Below are 14,747 nucleotides of genomic sequence, written 5' to 3'. Positions count from 1 at the left end.
TCTCTCGCGCTCTCTGCTTGATGCTCTGCCTTTTCTCACTGGGTACTTCCGAGGTCTCCGTCATTCTAACACTGGTCCTTAATTTCAAAGTGAAAAGTTTTCATATCCTGCCTGCTCACCTATTTGTTTTACTATATTCCTTTGATTGATAGATTCATGGAGTCTAGAAAACTGCTTCCGTACTTGATGCTCTTTATATGTTACTCCTTGCTAGGGTGCAACTAGACCGCTGGTTCTACCTCTCATGTTCTCCTCCACCTGTTTTACTGTCCGCCAGTCTTCCTTCTCTTTACTCTAGCAGGGTCATTCATGCAGAGGCATCTGAGGCACAGGGTTAATTTTCTAGGAGATGCAGTTTTGTTTTTCATCACTGCTTCATATGATCCTGTTGTGATTTCTTCCCTGGCGTGAGCGCATGTGTGAGTCTGGGAATGTGGAAACACACACAGCTGTTCTTACTTCAGTATCCAGGCACGCAAACACCAGACCGATCTCCTTCCTCTGTAGCTCCTCAGGAACTCTCTCAGGACACAATTCAGATGACTGATTTTTTAGAGACACCTCCCTGTTCATCCGCAGATCCAGCTGTTTCCACAAAGGCTACTACAATTGCATAAAAAAAAAAATCCAGTGTCCAGTCTCACAGGGAGCATGCTGCAATCCTCATCAGTGGTAATTTTCTCTCAGGAACTCTCAGGAAAAAAATAAGCCTTTCACAGCCAGCTGCACATGTCATTGTCATTTCTGTGCCTCTCTTAGGGAAAACAGGGACATCGTTATGGTTGTTTAAGTTGCATATGCAGGAGCCACACATTTACCTGAAGATGATGAATTAAAAATTTAAAGTAAATGAAAGTGTGTTTATTGATTTCCATCGTGTGTGTGTGTGTGTGTGTGTGTGTGTGTGTGTGTGTGTGTGTGTGTGTACAGAAGTCAGAGGACAACATGGGACAGTCATGGACTTCATGTTTCCTGCTACCCACACGGAACAGAAATGTAGTTTCCACAGTTTCTCCTTTATGGAGGTGCTGAGCTTCTCCGGGATGGCAGAGTTGCTTGGATATTTCCTTCAGTCAAATCTCCAGCAAATGCATTTGTCTGAAAGTGGTCAAGAGCACGACTGCGTCTTTTCGGTTTCGCAGACACCGAAACACAGACTTAATTAGATTTTGCAATCTGTAATCACTCTCAGGAGCACAGGGACTACCACCTCTTTGGGGGCTAGGATTTCCTCTTTTCTCCTGACCTATGGCCAGCTTAGAAGGCTGGATACCAGTGTGTAGGACCTCCTTCTTGAATTCAGGCTCTTCAGAGGGTCACCCACTCTCATGGTTTTCTTTTTCTCTTGGCATCCCAGGGAGCAGAGTCCGAGGACTCACTGGTGCTGGGTAACTGTACTATCCTCAACTTTACTCACTTCCTATGGTTTTAATAACATGTTTATGCTATTGACTTTCAGATATTCCTAAAGCTGAGTGTTATATTGCAAATTATGTACTGGTGTTCTTTACCTGGGTCTTTTAAGAAAAGTTATGTCAAGCGTCAGTAGACCACAATCAGACTTATTTTCTACTGCTTCACATTGATGTCTCTTCTTAACTTTTGCCCTGCATTCAGAAGTGATGTCGTCCTTCCAGGTTCTCTTGAAAGGGAGTTTTACAATCATTTAGAATTCTTATCTTTCTCCTAGCCTCTCAGGTTGGGATGATTCAACCATTGGGTACAGCAAGAACTATGCCTCAGGGCTGTGTAATTTCAGCAGCCTAAGAAATTTTTTAACTTCTTATGAAATAGGAAGAGAAAACGTTGCCTTTTAAAAAATTAAAGCATTATATATATATATATTTATATCAACATAGTAAATAAATAAAATGAGCAGTGTTTCTCCTCTCTCTCTCTCTCTCTCTCTCTCTCTCTTTCTCTCTGTCTCTTTCTGCGTGTGCATGTGTATGTGTGTGTGTGTGTGTGTGTGTGTGTGTGTGTGTGTGTGTGTGCATGGAGGGAACTGTGAATGCAGAGAGGCCCTCAGTGACCAGTCATGCCCAAGCCCAGGGTGTTACATCCTCTGCTGAGTGAATCCCTCTCTCTATCAATCTCTTTTCTGTGCCCAGCCACCCCCCCCCACCCAATGCAACCTCTCCTTACATCACTTTTCTATATAATTCATGTGCCTTTGGAACCCTGAGTAATTAATCTATGTGAGCCAGTCAGACAGCTAAAAACTAAGTGTGTCTAATTTGCTCTCAAAGAAGCAAGGAATAGTAGAAAGAAGATTGGACTTGAAGTCAAAGGAACAGAGGCTGTATTCTTGTGGTGTGTGTATGTGTGTGTGTGTTCATGTGTGTGAGAGTACACATGTGGGTGCACACTTGTGGGTACATGTACATTTGTAGGTCAGGGGCCAGCTATGCTACTCAGGAGTCATCTTCCTTGTTTTACTGAGATAGGACCTCTCACTGGCCTAAAGCTCACCAAGTAAGCTATGCTATCTAGCCTTGGAGCCCCAGGGTTTCTCCTGTATTTGTTTGCTTGGTGCTACTATTATAACTATGTGCCACCACACATGACTTTTTTTTTTTAATGTGGGCTATGGGTTAGGAATCCAGCATCCTTGTGTTTGCGAGACAAGCACTTTATTAACTGAGCCATCTCCCTAGCCTATTTGCTGTGTCCAGTACTTTGATTTCCCTAGTCTCTTAAGAGAACCTCTCTGGCTTCAGTTCTTCTTGCAGCCATATCTCTGGTTCCTGTCCCCATGTCTTACCATTGTTAGTGCTTTTTCTGACTGCTTGACATCCTGTTGTTGGCTGATGTTATGTGTATTTATCAACTGAATTACATACTCCTCAGGGACAGATTTTACTGTTCATTCCACAGGGCTCAGGGCAGTACCTTGTGCCTACTTTATGTGATTGCTTAATACCCATCATTCATTTCCTCCCTCTCTTTCTCTCTCTCTCTCTCTCTCTCTCTCTCTCTCTCTCTCTCTCTCTCTCTCTCTGTCTCTCTTCCTTAGCCCTCTCAATAGTCCACTTATCTTTCAGAGTCTTACTTAGAGCCTGAATTCTTCATAAAACCTTTCTGCCCTGGGGACCTCTTCCTTCGCTGAACTTCTGTTGCACTTCCTGAATAGTTTAACACCTGGTCACACAGCTTGTGCCTCTGTAGATGTGAAAGAAGAGAATGATCTCACGCAAAAACTTTCCCACATTGTTATGGGATTAAGGACATTTGGGATCTGGATATTTGGAGTCCGGTGTGTATTTTGCATAACTGAAAATAAAGAGTGTAAGACAATCTTCACCAAGAAATGCAACATAGAGGGAACGTAGGTGTATTAAAAGCACATTCAAGTAATATTGTGCTATTTACAGAATAGTATCCCAGGGTTTAGAAAGCCTCCTGGATAAAACTGTGAACATTCAAGATTCAGTTTTGGCCTCTAAGCTGCTGGGTGCAGTGCAGAGGTATAGTAACCCAGATCTGCTCCCAGAAGCCTCAGGCTACCCAGGACTGGACAGTCTTCTTTCCTACCTAATTGCTATGATTAATTTTTGCAAATGGGAGCACAAAGCTCAGCTCTGTGTTCTCATAGGGACTTGAGTCTTAAGGAAGTACAGTTCCCATCCAACTAAAAATTTCAGAGTGTGACCTGAAGGTGCTGAGTGAGCTTAGACCACCTGGTGCCTTGTGTGGAGAGAGCCATATTTCTGGATTCCTGACTGCAGGTCTGCTGTGTGAACACTTCTCTGTGGTATAAGGGAAATAGCTAATGATGGCAAATTGCTTACCTTGGACCAATTCCGATTCTGGTTTTTCCATTAAAGGGAAGAACCACACCACACATGCTCCATAGAAACCAGACAAGGTATCATGTTGCAGTCTGGAGTGTCCGAAGCCCAACTCAGACTGAGCCTGAGGTACAGCGGCGGCTGACTGTGAGCCACACGGCACATGCTCCCAGGACACACTGGTTTTGATGGCACTGGGTCTGGGAACTACAAAATAAAGTGGGGGTGAAGGGTGAAGAACTATGGGGAGAAACTGAAATAACGATGCTATGGTACAGTCCTCAGTGACAGTTTGTATATCACAGTCTAGGGGGACCTGAACATTTTATAAATAGGACAGGGCACTTGGATACATTGGGAACATAGGAACAAAGATGTTACTGCCTTTTCTAGAAATACTTCCTAAAATAATGAACTCAAGCTTGGGCCTGTGGCTCTGTTAGGAGAGTACTAAAGTCCCATGAAGGAGTCCTTGGAGTCAACCCATAGTACTGAAGCAAGTGGAGGTGGTACATGTCTGTGAGATCAGTGTTGGGGGTGGGCAATAACAAGAAGACCAGGAGTTCAAAACCAACGACATAGTGAGTCTGAGGCCAGTCTTTCAGGATTTTAAGGCAGAGAGTAGAAACAAGAAAGAATGATACATATGTATCTGTCCTCAAAAATGTTCTGGTGTGAACTTTGAGTTGAAATTGATTAATGTGGGTCCCAGCCTCATCTACCTGGTGCCACATGTCATGATGCTCTTGGATCTCAATTTTGCGACTATGCATCTGGATTCCTTGGAGACCACTGTGAACTCCGACTTTGACGAATGTGCCAGTCAGGCCTGTCTCCATCTATTTGTGAATGGAGGAAACAACAATCACTGTGTCTGCATCGGTAGTGGATTCACAGGGATGCGATGTGAGACCTTCATGTCTCTTTGTTGGTCAAAGCCTTATCACAATGATACAACATGTGAAGACACTGTTGGCAGCTATATTTGTCATTGCCAACCTAGATGCCCAGGCGCCCTGTGTGAGATGCGCATAATGTAGTAGCAACCTCCGTTACTTTGGGGGGATGTGCCAAGCTGTCCTCAGAGGTTTAATAGGGATACATTACAGGCCTTCGTATCTCCTTAAACAACTTTGGAGCCTCAGGCTGTGTTCATATCTGTCAGCCTGGATTCAGACAAGAGCATAGCATAACTGTACTCTGAGAAGCTCTCCCAACAACTGACTGAAACAGATGCAAAGACCCACAGCCAAACATTAGACTGAGTTCAGGAAGTCTTGTAGAAGTGTTAGGGGAGGATCAAAAATAATAAGAAGTACAACAAACACAGTTCTTTTAAATTTTTTTCTATTATTTTATCTTGCAGTTGGAAAATTAAATTGTCGTATTTATGCAGAATTGTGACGTTTCAGTGCATCTGTATCTCATGTTTAAATCATGATAGACATGCTTTCTAGTTTTCTTTTCTGTTGCTGCTATAAAATACTCTGACCATGCCATTCAGGAAGGAGAGAATTCCGTTGACCTATACCACACTTCTGGTACACAGTCATCATGTAGACAAGTCAAGGCAGGAACTCAAGTCACGAACTTATAGCAGAAACCACAGGGAAGGCTGCATTCAGCTTGCTCACCCTGGCTTGCTCAACTGGTTTTCTTTTAATTTCCTTCCTTCCTTCCTTCCTTCCTTCCTTCCTTCCTTCCTTCCTTCCTTTCTTCCTTTCTTTCTTTCATGTTTTAGTTTAGTTTATTTAATCTTAGATTTTTGGGTTCATTTTACTTTCAAAAATATGGCTATCTGGGGCTAGAGATGGTGGAGGTTCCAAGTACTTCTTCCCCTTTCACAGGACTCACATGATGCCTCCCAGACATCTATAACTCCAGTTCCTTATACAGCCTAGGCCCACCTCCCCAGGGATGGTGCCACTTACAATGGGCCCTGTTGTAACAATTAACAGTCAAAACAGAAACGTGCTCACAGGTCAATTTGATCTGGACAATTTCTCAGCTGAGACTCACTTTTTAGTTGACTTTAAACTGTGTTGAGTTGACAATTGCAGCTAAATATTTGGCACTTCAGTAGAATTCAGAATTCTTTCAAAGAAAATAGGTTTAAAAATTTTAAATTAGTATATATTAGGCATACATAATAGTGAGTTTCATTATAACATTTTCATATATGTAGCTAAATGTATTTTGACCATAGCTACCCAACTTCTTTGGTTCCCTCCCATCCTTGGTAATCCCTGTTTTCTTTTTTGCAAGTTCCTTTGCATTTTCTATTTCCCTTTGGTATGATCCAGGCAGTTTTGTTGAGTCACTTATACAAGCACAGGTACAGGCTCTTTACAGGAGCAGGGTACCTTCCCAGTAGCTATACGACTGAAGAAAATGTCTCTTCACAGCAACCACTAACTGCCTCTAGGTCCTCAAGGAAGGGCTGGGTCTTTTTGGTCTCTCCTTATTTTGTGATGGCATGTCAACAAGCCCATTTTTTTTAAAAAAAATACTCTTGACCTAAAGGAAATCAGCAATAAAAAATGTTGCAGGCTGAGGGTGTACCATGCATGTGCTTAGTATGCACAAAGTACTGGGTTCAATTCCCATTACTAATGTAAATGAAATTGAAACCATTTAAATAAAATTAGTAAAGGGAGGCTTTTCTAGTGATACCACCAAAACTTTTTAAAGATGAAAAAGCCATGCGTTCTTAGGAAGGAAAGTTAGCAGAACAACAGATGTTCCTTGGAAATGATACCTGAAGATCCCTTGGCTTTTGTAGAGAACACTGAAAGGTGAGAAGGGCAGAGACTGACTACTCCCTATCCCCAGCATTCCCTCTTCTTTTCCTTTTAGCAGCTTTTTCTTTTAGCCTTTGACTACAACCTTCCGCCAGCAGAGGCCACATTTCACAGCCTTGTGTAGAGCTCAGTGAGGCCATCTGGAAATGTACAGGCCTGGGGAGGGGTCTGAAGTGAACAATTTCAAATCCCTTCCCAGGAGGTAAAGCTACTTGGACTGGGTTTCTCCTTCCTCTCCTGAGGTGGGTTCAGAGTTTCACATTTTCCCATACCATGTAGAGGAACACTGAGAGTGTAATGGAGCTGTTATTATAGGGACCTACCTATGCCCTTCAGTGGCTCTGCCATGGTGCTCCTAGAATGTTCTGATTGCTCCTGTAAACAAGACTTCTGGAAAGGAGATGTGTCTGCAGAGACTGATTGATTAGAATCACAGAACAGTAGAGAGATTGGGATGTTGCAGATCCATGGCAAGCTCTAGTCTTTTACACCCAACTCTGTGTCAGAACTAACATGCTGTGGTTAATAAACAAAACTTTAAAATCTATTAATTTAGCAAACCTATTTCTTCCACCATACCCCAAACTACGACTGTCATCATATAGCACCTTGAGCCTATAGAAAAGATTCCTTTATCTTGCTATACCTGCTTTTCTGATACATTATAATCCACCACTGTATTTTAAACTTGACTTATTTATGACTTCCTTTGTTCTCCAAAACTATGAAATGTCACTAAACTGCTTCTATGCTAGAACACAGAACTTGGGTAACCTAAATCCATGTTTTTGGGTCATGGACATTCAAAATGATTCCAGAATAAACTACCTCTTATTCATTTTAAAATGAGAGTTGTGGGTTTTGTGTTCATATCTATTGGACTATTAAGTGTAAGGGAACAATGTTTCTGCCTATCTGAGCACACCACACCTTCTTATACCAGTAGTACATGCTCAACAGCCCAGACTGTACAACACCTGAAAGCAGTCAGCCAGGAAGCAAGCAAGGGTGTCTAATTTGCTTCTGCTCCTGTGAATGTTCTGTGACTATTGGCCTGGGTTCCTGCTGTAACTTTCCCACAATGCAACTGTAGCCTGGGATTGTTAAGTCAGACAAAGCCTTTCTCTCCTGAGTTGAATTGGGGTATTTGTCACAGAAAGAGTGAAGCCAGAGCAGCAATGCTTTCCAGAATGGATAAAATAAACACTGCCAGTGCTGAGTGTCAGCACTGCTGTGGAAACACTGACTTCCTCTGACATTGTGGTGGCAGCACAAAATGACCCACAGACATTCTTGAAAACATCTTGGCAGTTCTTGAAAACCTAAAGGTGTTATTCTAAAACAACAAGAACATGTATATTGATGTTTGCAGCAGCTTTGTTTGATCCCCAAACAGGTAGAGACAATTCTGATGCACTTTAGTAGGTAAATGGGTAAATGCACTATGGTATATCCATTCAACAGAATATTCCTCAGCATTAAAAAAGGACAAATTATTTGTATATACTACAGGTTGGATCACCCATTAGGGAATTATACTCAATGATAAATAACTTCTTCCTCAAATTTGTATGGTTTCATGTACACAAAATTTTTTTGCAGTATGGAAATTTAAGAAATTAACAAATTATTAATGTCAGTAGTTAGGGAAAGTATACATTCATTCACTAATATTTATTAATCAGGATTCTCTAGGGCAATCGTTCTCAGTCTTCTTAATACTGTAACCCTTTAATATAGTTCTTCACATTGTGGTGACCCCTATCATAAAATTATTTTCATTGCTACTTTATAACTGCAATTTTGCTACTCTTATAAATAATAATGTAAGGATCTGCATTTTCTGATGGCTTAGGTGACCCTCATGAAAGGATTGTTTGGTTCCCAAAGGAGTAGAAATCCATAGGTTGAGAATTGGTGCTCTAGAGAAACTCTAGTAGCAGATGTACTCCCATACTCACCCACCCTCCTCTGCTTCATGTATTATAGAGAGGATGACGATTCTGATGTAGAACTGAAAGTCTGAGGACTAAAGATACCAAAAGTGGGAGATTATTGATTTCCCAGTCCAGTAGTTATGAAAGGAAGGGGAATTCTCTCCACAGTTTTGCCTTCTCAGTCACTTAGAGGAGTAGATGGTGACCACTCAACTCTCTTTGTCCGTTTATTCTAATACCAGCTTTCTCTGAAACACGAAGAAAAGGTAATACGATACCTGAGTGTTCTGTGATTCCCTCATGTTGATACATAAAATTATATAGACTGTGTTTGGAGATGGGTATGATTATAGAGGGAATCAACAGGCATTCTTGCCTAATTGGAGCTAATTAGTATTTGAATTATGTTTGTGGATATGCAGATCCATAAGTAATTGGTGGATTGTATCCACATGTGACACATTGTGTAGAGTGCATATATGCTTATATGTAGACACAAATAAAAGCTTTGACACTGGTGTAAAGTTGGTGGATTGTATCCTGTTTGCAATATGGGAAAAACTACAGAATTATCTTGTATTAATCTTTATAGATGCAGTTGACTCTACAATGACCACTGTAAGATTTGTAGTTAAACATGCAGCAACTCAGGAACTATTCAACTATTCCCCATAGCTAAAACAGTAAAGCTTCTACAGTGAATGGAAACTAAGTATGTTCTGGGTTTATAGCTGGTACCAAAATATGCTTCAAGGAGCAGTGTCCCAAGGGCCAGCTGGTGTCCCTCTCCCCGCCTTTTTCTGCCTGCCTACCTCTCTGAAACCCTAACCCTCCCAGAGGTCAACATTAGGAATTTTTTTTTTGAGAGAAGAAAGGGTTTATTTTAGCCTACCTATTCTAAACATAGTCCCTTATAAAAGGAGGTCAGGCAATCAGGGCAGGAACTCAAGGCAACAACTGAACCAGAAGTCATAGAAGAGTGCTTCTTATTGACTTGTTCTCCCTGAATTGCCCTGCTTGCTTTTGTTTTCAGGCTTAAAACTGTTTTATTATTTTGGTTTTGGTAATATAATATGGACAACATGAAAATTTACCAATTGTACCAGTTTAAAGTGTGAATTGACCAAGTACCAATTATAAACAAAAATATTAAACTTTGTTAAGTGAGTTGGCTAAAAAAATAGAGAAATGATAATTCATTTGTGAATATAAACATGAGCTATTTTAATGAGACTGACTTAAATTCGAAATCATACAAGTCAGCTTTGTCAGGTCTCGACATGTTATGGACAGTGCCAGAGAGCATTTAATGTCTTACATAAGAGATATATTATTTTTTTTAATTTTTCTTTTCTTTCATTGGATATTTTTACTTACATTTCAAATGTTATTCTCTTTCTCAGTTTCCCCTCTGGAAATCCCCATAACATCTCTCCTTTCCCTGCTTCTATGTGGGAGGGTGCTCCCCCACCCACCCACAATCTCCCTCCCATCTTCCCACACTGGCTTTCTCCTACAGTGGGGGCATCCAACCTTCACAGGACCAAGGGTTTCTCCTCTCATTAATGCCCAAGAAGGCCATCCTCTGCTATATGTGGCTGGAGCCTTGGATCACTCTTTGGCTACCAACTCTTTGGTTGGTAGTTTAGTCTCTGGGAACTCTGGGGTATCTGGTTGGTTGATATTGTTGTTCTTCCTATGGGGTTGCAAACCCCTTCAGTACTTTCAGTCCTTTTTTTAACTTCTCCATTGGGGACAATGTTCTCAGTCCAGTGGTTGGCTGTGAGCATCTGCCTCTGTATTTTTCAGGCTCTGGCAGAGCCTCTCAGAAGACAGCTATATCAGGCTCCTGTTAACATTCACTTCTTGGCATCTGCAATAGTGTCTGGGTTTGGTGACTGTATATGTGATGGATCCCTAGGTGGGGCAGTCTCTGGATGACCTTTCCTTCAGTCTCTGCTCCATGCATTGTCCCTTTATTTCTTCTGTGAGTATTTTTGTTCCCCTCTCTAGGACAGACTGAAGCATCTATGCTTTGGTCTTCGTTCTTGAGCTTCATGTGGTCTATAAATTGGGTATTCTGAGCTATGAGGCTAATATCCACTTGTCAGTGAGTGCATATGATGTGTGTTCTTTTATGACTGGGTTATCTCACTCAGGGTGATATTTTCTAGTTCCATCCATTTGCTTAAGAATTTCACAAAATCATTGTTTTTAATAGCTGAGTAGTATTCCATTATGTAGACGTACCATTCCTCTGTTGAAGGACATCTGGGTATTTTACAACTTCTGGCTATTATAAATAAGGCTACTAGAAACAGAGTGGAGCATGTGTCCTTGTTATATGTTAGAGCATCTTTTGGGTATATGCCCAGGAGTGGTATAACTGGGTCCTCAGGTAGTACTATGTCCAATTTTCTGAGGAACTGCCAAACTGATTTCCACAGTGGTTGTACCAGCTTGCAATAACAACAAGCCTTTTTGAGGAGGCACTCAGAGCTATGAGACTTTTCTCTTAGCACTGCTTTCATTGTCTCTTATATGCTTGGGTTGGTTGTCCCTTCATTTTCATTAAATTCTAAAAAGTCTTTAATTTCTTTCTTTATTTCCTTGACCAAGTTATCATTGAGTAGAGCATTGTTCAACTTCTATATGTGTGTATGCTTTCTGTTGTTTTTGTTGTTATTGATGACCAGCCTTACTCTGTGGTTATCTGATAGGATGCTGGGGATTATATCCATCTTCTTATATCTGTTGAGGTCTCTTTTGTAATCAGTTTATTATATGTTCAGTTTTGGAGTAGGTACCATGAGGTGCTGAGAAAAAGGTATATTCTTTCGTTTTAAGATTTAATGTTTTATAGATATCTGTTAAGTCCATGTGGTTCATCACTTCTGTTTATTTCTCTGTGTTTCTGCTTAGTTTCTATCTCCATGATCTGTCCATTGATGGAGTTCAGTATTTAGATCAGGTTTGCCTCAAACTCATAGAGATCCAACTATCCCTACCTTTGCAATGAAGGGATTAAAGGTCACACTATCATGCCAGGCTTTAACAGTTTACTTTTGAGACAGAGTTTCTCAGTGAACCTGGAGTTCTTGGTAACAGTTAAATCGTCAAGCCAGCAAGGTCTAGGACCCCTGTCTGCTTCCTAAATGCTTGGGTACTGATACATACCTTGATGGGTTCTATGAATCAAATTCAAGCCTCTATGCTTTCACACCAAGCACTTCCTCATCCAACATCTCCAAACACCCTTCCACTTGCTTTTTTCAGATAAAATTTCTGTATCTTTGAAGGGAAAGAATGAGCTAAGTTGTTGGCAAGTGGTGTCAAAATTCGATATATTAAGTTGCTCAATGACTGACCATCTTAAAAACATTATTTTTCCACTTAATAGTGCAAAGCGAAACTGGATATTTTCATGTGGCCTTCTAAGATCTTGAGATAAGGATTCCTTTAGCTTACTGAACATTTCCCCCTCGAGCAATATGCATGGTCAACCAAATCTTCTAGATCTGTAATCATTACGGTTTGAGGGAACCACATGAGATATGTTACTGTCATAATAGCTTGAAAAATTAGCTTGAAGGATGATTATATATTGCTTAGTTTAGGGATTTTTCTCCTTTAATTTCTCTTTCATTTTCAGGTTCCATTAATTTCTTTTTCCTTTTTTATGGCTATGAATATATGTGTATATGTTTTTTTTTATTTATTTATTTAATACTTAATAATAATTCTTTGGTTTCCGGGCAAACATCCCCCTCCCCCCTCCCCTTCCTTATGGGTGTTCCCCTCCCAACCCTCCCCCCATTGCCCACCTCCCCCCAACAGTCTAGTTCACTGGGGGTTCAGTCTTAGCAGGACCCAGGGCTTCCCCTTACACTGGTGCTCTTACTAGGATATTCATTGCTACCTATGAGGTCAGAGTCCAGGGTCAGTCCATGTATAGTCTTTAGGTAGTGGCTTAGTCCCTGGAAGCTCTGGTTGCTTGGCATTGTTGTACATATGGGGTCACGAGCCCCTTCAAGCTCTTCCAGTTCTTTCTCTGATTCCTTCAACGGGGGTCCTATTCTCAGTTCAGTGGTTTGCTGCTGGCATTCGCCTCTGTATTTGTTGTATTCTGGCTGTGTCTCTCAGGAGCGATCTACATCCGGCTCCTGTCGGTCTGCACTTCTTTGCTTCATCCATCTTGTCTAATTGGGTGGCTGTATATGTATGGGCCACATGTGGGGCAGGCTCTGAATGGGAGTTCCTTCAGTCTCTGTTTTAATCTTTGCCTCTCTCTTCCCTGCCAAGGGTATTCTTGTTCCCCTTTTAGAGAAGGAGTGAAGCATTCGAATATATGTGTATATGTTTATGTGTGTGCACATGTGTTTGTAGGCATGAAAGTAACAGTGTGCATGTATTTATGTGCACATGCAAGCAGGTTATAGGACAATCTATTCACACTCCTCAGAAGTATGAACCATCAATGTTGTTTTATTGAGACCATGCCTTGCATACTGTGGAGAGCTTACCCATTCAGCTAGCTGACTATCTAGTGGGTCTTGGAGACTCTCCTATCTCTTCTCTCTTCTGGCGCCCAGTGATAGCATTATGAATATGTGCTATTGTGTCTGGGGGAGTTCTGATGCTCAAATCAGATCCTCTTGCTTGAGTGACAAGGCTTTTATAGCAGCATTTTCTGCAATCCCTTCTCTCTCTTTTAATAAAAACACAAAGAAAAAGTCAAACATTAGAGCAGAGGGGTAAAAATAAACAGGACAATAGATTTGTGACAAAAATTGTGAAGAAACTGTGCTTTAAAGTAACAAACACATGAAGTCTCCTTGTATTTTCTGATCTGTTATTAGTAAATGAGAGATTCTTGCTTCTCTTAATAATTATTGTTTGTTATCTTAACATGTGTCAGCCTCTGGACATAATCTTTTTTGTAATATCAATCTGAATAACTTGCTCAGAGTTTGTGTTGTTTGACATTTCCCTAATTAAAAATAAAAAATATCCAAATTTCACAGATTTTTTTTGAGACAGTGGATTTTTTTTTTTGTTTTAGAATTTATTCCTTTTTTCTTTTATTGGATTTTTTATTTACATTTCAAATATTATTCCCTTTCCCAGTTTCTGGGACATAAGCTCCCCTCTCCCATCCCCCTCCCCTCTATAAGGGTGTTCACCTCCCCATCCACCCCCTTCCTGCCCCCTGACTTTCCCCTACTCTGGGGGCATCCAACCTTGACAGGACCAAGGGCTTCTCCTTCTATTGGTGCCCAACAAGGCCATCCATCCTCTGCTAATATGCAGTTGTTGAAGCTATAAGTCAGTCCATGTATAGTTTTTGGGTAGTGGATTAGTCTCTGGGAACTCTGGTTGATTGGTATTGTTGTTCTTATGGGGTTGTAAGCCCCTTCAGCTCTTTCAATCCTTTCTCTAATTCCTCCAACGAGGATCCTGTTCAAAGTTCAAAGGTTTGCTGCTAGCATTCACCTCTGTAATTGACATGTTCTGGCTGTGCCTCTCAGGAGACATCTATATCTGGCTCTGAGACAGTGAATTTTTTTTTAAAGAAAAAGTTAACTCACACATATCAAAAAAATCAAAACTATGAATCTGATTTTGCCTTATGACTAATAGTCTAGTCCTATGGTTGTTAAAGAGGAATCAACCTGGAAAGATGAATGTAATGCTGAACTTATTAAGAACTTGATGAAGTTAAGAGGAAGAAGGAAGATTGAAAAAGTCTTGATTAAGTTTCCATGTTTGTTCAGAAGCTGCAATTCCAATATGCAGAAGCCATTAGGATAAACATTCCCTCTTTTTTTTCTGGAGCTGGGGATCGAACCCAGGGCCTTGTGCTTGCTAGGCAAGCGCTCTACCACTGAGCTAAATCCCCAACCCCACACTCCCTCTTTTTTACATCCCCAGATTTCCTCAGAACACAATTATCTCCCTTCATTTACTGCTTAGAATGACAAGTTATGAGTCTATATCCTGAACAATTATGAAAAGCAGAAAATTAAAGGCAAGCTGTATACTACAGATGCCAGAAGTGATGTTATTGGTAGTATCAGTGAAATAACGGAGTTGAGTGTCACCTGCACTGTAACTTCTGCATGAAGTGGTCACAGCCTCATGAATGTCAGAGAATGAGGGAGAATGGTTTAGTTAAGAGGATAAAAAATGAACTTTGTTTTATATTTGTACTTATTTTG

The 14,747-nt window shown here is 40.8% G+C and overlaps 1 non-coding gene across 1 annotated transcript; it reads right to left on the bottom strand.

Annotated features, from left to right (window-relative positions):
* Nucleotides 1-14,356: 14,356 nt before the first annotated feature.
* On the bottom strand, nucleotides 14,357-14,437 carry Trnaa-agc37 (transfer RNA alanine (anticodon AGC) 37). Its single transcript has one exon. It is a non-coding gene; the product is annotated as a tRNA-Ala (tRNA).
* Between the last annotated feature and the right edge of the window lie 310 nt (nucleotides 14,438-14,747).

Source organism: Rattus norvegicus, chromosome 17 (assembly GCF_036323735.1).
Source record: "Rattus norvegicus strain BN/NHsdMcwi chromosome 17, GRCr8, whole genome shotgun sequence".
Classification (NCBI taxonomy): domain Eukaryota; kingdom Metazoa; phylum Chordata; class Mammalia; order Rodentia; family Muridae; genus Rattus; species Rattus norvegicus.
The sequence above is the reverse complement of the archived record's forward strand: the minus strand, read 5'-3'. Positions and strand labels throughout refer to the sequence as shown.